Below are 4,809 nucleotides of genomic sequence, written 5' to 3'. Positions count from 1 at the left end.
TATGTAGCAAGATAAATTGCATTTTTTGTACATGTAGTTCTAGATTGCCAAATCTTTGGGATCACAGAGAGACTTTGGAAGATTATCTCAGAATTATAAAGACTTTGGAAGACTTTTCTGGAGTGATAGAGGGTTAGGCTATTTACAAGAATTCAGGAGAGGTCAGTTTGTTCGAGGATTCTAGTAGTCTTGAAAAAGAAACTTCTAATAAAATCCAGAAGTACCAGATAGAAGAGACAGAGAAGTGAACAAGATGCAAGTGGATGAGTGCACAGTATGGAGAATGAGAGGGGAGAAGGTATGTCAATTATAAAATAGAACTAAGATTAGACCAGTTCAATAGCTGTGGCAGCTGGTGAAAGTGAAGTACAGTCAACCAGTTCTTTCTATCTCTCTGCTTTTCACATACCTTAAATCTCAATTTCTTTCCTTAACATCTCCTGCTCAGACTAGAAAGGAAAATGGTTTATAGGATGAGACAGCAAGTGGCCCTGGCCACAAGCTTCTTAAACTTTGAATGTTTTGGACATTTTGTGTTACCTTATACTACCAATGAATTACCTGGTCAACAGTGATCTTTGTCTAAATCATAAATTTATGGCTTGCAACTAAGAGACAGGAAGCTAGGGGATGGGAAAAGAAATTTCCCTAATTCACTCCAAGGTGGGGACCAAGTCAGCTAGAGATTACCTGCAACTGTGGTAAATTGTTGAGAATATTATAAAGCATACCCATTAGACAGGCTCTGAACCCATAGCGAGAAAGAATAAGGAAACAGGACAGTAACACATAGCAGGGAGTTGATATGGCTGTTTCCAAGTACAACTGTATTTTATACCCATGCCTCAAAATTACTCTATATGAGTAAACTGCAATCCTAGGAAGTGAAATTATTTGGCCAAGGTCATGCAGAGAATAAATAGCAGAACTGAAATTCAAACCCAGATCTTCTAGCTGCGTCTTATAAAAGTGGTCATTTGTGGTTCTTCCCCTCTGTCAAGTTCTTAACCCATCTCTTAGTGAAACATTACCAATGTTCATAAAACCTGCTTTTAGATGCTCTGGCAAAAGACATGCTAATCTTCTGAGCAGAAATAATCTGACTTTCCAAAGAAATATTCTACTGGTTTTAAAAATCTGAATTAGAAAAGATGCGATTTCAAAGGGAAGGCAGGCCAATGGGTGAGAAATCCTAGCTCTGCCACTCATTTCATACATTTGGTCACATTCCTTATCTACAAAATGGAGACAAGATTAGCTCCCATTTCTGGGCTCAGAAAATAAAAAAAAAACCACATACATGAAATAACTTTAGAAATAAATGTGCCACAGTTGGCCACAGAATTGTTCATGGCCAGGTTGTTAACCTGGCAACAAGAGTTCACAACCCAAGAAGGTATTACCAATCAAAAACTCGTTTAGCTCTGCTAGGTTCTCTAAAGTACTCCCAGATAGGATGGGGGACCTTACAAATGGGTATAATCTACAGGTATTTGGTGTCCAGAGTATGCTCCTTGGACAGCACCCTGCCTTAGCAGAAAAAGAAAAAAAGTACTTGAGGACAGCTAATGTCAAAAAGGGGAGAAGGATATGGGCCCAGAGAGAAGATTTCATGGAAAGTAGGAAAGAAAATTATCATGGAGAAGGCAGGGGACAGAAATGGACCATACAACCAAGGACACAAAATAATTTCTACCACACGAAAATATTTCTATCCTCTATATCTCGTGTAGGAATGGATACTTCTAAGAGTAAAGTACAACAGAAAGAAATAGGGAAAGATTTACAAAGCAATAACATAGAATTTGCTTAGAAAAGGGAACTCAAAATAGGTACTTTAAAAGCTTTAATTCGCTCTCTCCCTAGGTGTCCTCGTGCAAGATACATCATCTTTAAACCCCTCGTGGCAATCCGTGAAACATCACGGAGATGCTCAGGGAAGACAGGGCTACCGGGAAATCCAATTACTTCCTCAAGATCATCCAACTTTTGGATGATTATCCAAAACGCTTCATTTTTGGAACAGACAATGTTGGCTCCAAGCAGATGCAGCAGGTCCAGATGTCCCTCCGTGGTCAGGCCGTGGTATTAATGCGAAAAAACACCGTGATGCACAAAGCCATTCGTGCTCACCTGGAGAACAACCCTGCCCTGGAGAAACGGCTGCTGCATATTTGGGGGAATGTGGGCTTCGTGTTCACCAAGGAAGATCCGACTGAGATTAGGGATATGCTTCTGGTCAATAAGGTACCAGCTGCTGCCCGTACTGGTGCCATTGCCCCATGTGATGTCACCGTACCCTCCCAGAACACTGGTCTGGGTCCCGAGAAGACTTCCTTCTTCCAAGCTCTGGGTATCACCCCAAGATTTCCAGGGGCACCACTGAAATCTTGAGTGATGTGTTACTGATTAAGACCGAAGATAAAGTGGGTGCCAACGAGGCCACCTTGTTGAACATACTGCACGTTTCCCCGTTCTCCTTTGGGTTGATCTTTCAGCTGGTGTTTGACCACGGCAGCATGGGCAGCCCTGAAGCGCTGGACATCACGGAGGAGACTTTGCATCTTCGGTTCTTAGAGGGTGCCCTTAACGTTGCCAGTGTCTGTCTGCAGATTGGCTACCCAACTGTTGCATCAGTACTCCACTAGATCATTAATGGGTACAAGTGGGTCTTGGTGTAGCTCTGGAGACTGAGTACACCTTCCCACTTGCTGAAAAGGTGAAGGCATTCCTGGCCCACCCTTCGGCATTTGCAGTGGCCGCCCCTGCAGGGGCTGCTGCTGCATCTGCTGCACCTGCTGCTCCTGCTGCAGCCAAGGTGGAAGCCACAGAAGAATGGGGGAAGTCTGATGAAGATGCGGGATTTGGTCTATTTGATTAGTCCACAGGAAACAACTATTTCAGCAGTTTATTTGTGAAACAAAGAAATAAAAGTGCTCATTTATCTAAAAAAAAAAAAAGCTTTAATTCTATAAAGAACACAGAGACTAAAAGAAGGAATAAATAAGCATAAAGACAATGGATCAATGAATAAAAATTTAGGATAAACAGAAAAAGAAAATAACTAATGAAGAGAACTAAGGGAGGAAATTCTTTTTAGAAAAAAGGCACAGAAAATGAAGAAAAAACTAATAATCAAAAAGTTGGAGAGGAAAGATTTTACTTAACTGAGAGAGAAGTGGGGGAAGAGTTACATAACAAAATAAAATGAAGAAAGAAAAAGGGATTAAAAAGTTAAGTAAAATTCCAAAACCAGGTAAAGGGGTCATAAACCAGTGGAGAGCATATGGGAATAGGGTTGCCTTAAGATGAATTTTAAAAAAATAACTAAAGAGAAAAATACTCCCATCGTAGACTACCGACTATAATCTCCATATCCTGTAGACATGTCAAACCAAACATTTACAAAACAGAATTTCTTATACTTTCCCCAAACTCATCCCACTTCCAACATTCTTATGTCTCCTGAAGATATCATCAACCTTGAATCACCAGGTTTGCAACCACAGAATCATATTTGACTCCTACCTCACCCCCCATATCCAATCAATCATCCCCCTTGTTGTAGAGGTATAATCAATACCTCTCACCTTTCCCCCATTTTCTCCACTCACTTAGTCATCTCTCTAGTTCAGGCTTTCATCATCTCTCACACATACTATCAAAATGGTCTGCTACTTGGTCTTGCTTGCTTTCTGAAGTTTCTACCCTCCCCAGTCCATCCTCCACTTAGATACCACACTGATAGTCCTAATACACAAGTACTGTGTTAGCGCCATACAGGGGTATGCTGTTAACAACTCTAAAAACAGAATGTAAGCACAATACACTTTTAAGTTTAATCCGCATTATTATCATTTTCCCATCACTTACTTAAGAACAACCAGAACAATAAATCAAACCCTGATTTGTAGTTTTGCTGATTTCCAAGGTGTAAATGCTCACGTTGAAAATTTAACAAGAGGCTCTCCTACGCTAGTACATGCTGACTTCTGAATATCTTTTGTATCCATACTAAAAAATCTCCAGTGGTTCTTTTTTGCCTCTAGTTTAAAATATATATTCCTCTGCCTGACATTTGAGCCCCTACACTGTCTGGTTCCCAACTGGGTTTCTAGTCATTTCACATTCCTCCCCTTCATACACTCTCTCTTCAGTCAAAATGGCCTGCTCTTTTCTCTCATACACAAAATTCTATCTTCAGCTTCCATGACTTCACACATTATGGTCCCTCAAGTCTGGAATGCACTCCTTCCTCCCCAGCCTCAGAAAATCCAGAGTTGCCTTGCACACATTTCAAGTGCCTTTTCCTACAGAAGGCCTTTTGTGATATGCCCAAATAATGTAATGGTTTCCTCTCTCTCTCTGTGTGTGTGTCTCTCTCTCTCCCTCTCTCTCCCCCCCCCCCTCTCTCCCTCTCTCTCCCCCTCTCTCTCTCCCTCCCTCTCTCCATCCCTCTCTCCCTCTCTCTCTTTCCCTCTCTTCCTCACTGTCTCCCTCCCTCTCTCTCTCCCTCTCTCACTCTGTTTCTTTCTTCTTCTCTCTCCCCCTCTCTCTCCCCCTCTGTCTCCCCCTCTCTCTCCCTCTCTCCCTCTCTCTCTCCCTCTCTCTCTCTCTCTCTCTCTCTCTCTTTCTCTCCCTCTCTAACTCTCTCCCTCTCTCTCCCTCCTTCTCTCTCTCTCCCTCCTTCTCTCCCTCTTTCTCTCTCTCTCTCTCTCTCTCTCTCCCTCTCTCTCTCTCTCTTTCTCTCCCTCTCTAACTCTCTCCCTCTCTCTCCCTCCTTCTCTCTCTCTCCCTCCTTCTCTCTCT

General features: G+C 42.2%; 1 pseudogene; it reads left to right on the top strand.

Moving 5' to 3' along the window:
* The first annotated feature begins 1,898 nt into the window (after positions 1 to 1,898).
* Positions 1,899 to 2,971, top strand: LOC140524137 (large ribosomal subunit protein uL10 pseudogene; annotated as a pseudogene).
* The last annotated feature ends 1,838 nt before the right edge of the window (positions 2,972 to 4,809 follow it).

This window comes from Notamacropus eugenii, chromosome 2 (assembly GCF_028372415.1).
Source record: "Notamacropus eugenii isolate mMacEug1 chromosome 2, mMacEug1.pri_v2, whole genome shotgun sequence".
In the NCBI taxonomy this organism is placed as follows: domain Eukaryota; kingdom Metazoa; phylum Chordata; class Mammalia; order Diprotodontia; family Macropodidae; genus Notamacropus; species Notamacropus eugenii.
Note: the sequence above shows the minus strand (reverse complement) of the source record. Positions and strands in the feature narration are given on the sequence as shown.